Here is a 1,292-nt window from a genome sequence, read left to right as displayed (position 1 = left end):
CCGCAGCGCCGGCCCCTCTGACCCGTCTGCCGCCCACTCACTGTTCGGAGGGAAGGAGCTGTCAGAATCTGGCCTCGGGACCCCGGCTCCGTCCCACCCGGGTCTGTGTGCGCAAATTCCAGGACGCGGTGGGGAGGCGTGCGCCCTGCTTGGCCTAGCCAAGGGGTGCGGAGGACAACTAGGGGCGCTCTGTAGCCATGCCTCCTTGACTGCACCCCCCTACCTAGAACCTAGAAGGAGGTGGCTGCTTGCGGGCTATCCTGGATTCTCGGTTGAGTGCCTGCCTGGTGACACCCCCCCACCTCCCCACCCCCACCCCCCATTCAGGCCTCGATGGGCAGGCCTGGCTGGCAGGTAGCTGTGTTGGCTGCGGCAGGCCTGCCAGAGCCAACCATAGGGAGCGGCAGCTGAGCAGTGTTTCCTGTGGTGGGCCTGTGTCTATTTGGGGAAAGCAGGAATTATGTTGGCTGGTAGGGCTGGAATCAGAGGGTAGGTGTTGCCAGTGGGGTGGGCAGAGGAATATCAATAAAGGCCCCATAGAGCAGTGTCCTCTGCCATGGGCACAGGGACTAGTGACTAAGTCCTGGGGGCGCAGTGCACCCATCTGGCAGGTGAACATCTCCCCTGCTGCTACTGCCCACTCTGAAATGGTCAGGAGAAAGAAGCCCTGAGGAGTGAGTTTCTAAGGCCTTAGGCTCTGCACTAGACCGTGGGGCTCAGATGGGCCCTGGCTGGCCTTCTGTTCCTGGGACAGATCAGGCCTAGCGTTTGAGAACATGGGAGAAGCCAGGGCATGGCTAGAATGGATCCCCGCCTCCCTGTCATTTGCAAGTGAGGGATAATAATCATTTCTCTCTGACCCGTGGGAATGGTGGGGACCTGGGAGGAAGATGATGAGGCAGGTGTCAAGTTTGAGAACTTGGGCACTCCATTTCAGGAAGCTGACTGCTGCAGCTCCTGTTGGAACCCACCAGTCTTTCTACAGGTCATTGCCCACCCTCCTGCTCGTCGGGGCTTTGGTGAGGGGCATTTCCTGCAGCCCCCGGGATCCTTCTCCTTGTCTGCGGCAAGCTGAGCAGGCCCCTGGCATGGGGAGAGCCCCGGCTCCTTCTCAGGACACAGGATGCAAGGGAGCAGAAGCTGCTGACTTTGACTGGAACCTGGAGTTCCAGAACCGCAGTCTCAGACGTGGGAAAGGCTTCCTAGCAGTCCCTGGCAGGAGGCCATGCCCGCTCAGCCGAGAGCCCCCAGCTCACCTTGCCACCGTATCCCTGAGCTGGACAGCTCCTTTG

Source organism: Hipposideros armiger, unplaced genomic scaffold (assembly GCF_001890085.2).
Source record: "Hipposideros armiger isolate ML-2016 unplaced genomic scaffold, ASM189008v1 scaffold_108, whole genome shotgun sequence".
Taxonomy (NCBI): domain Eukaryota; kingdom Metazoa; phylum Chordata; class Mammalia; order Chiroptera; family Hipposideridae; genus Hipposideros; species Hipposideros armiger.
Note: the sequence above shows the minus strand (reverse complement) of the source record.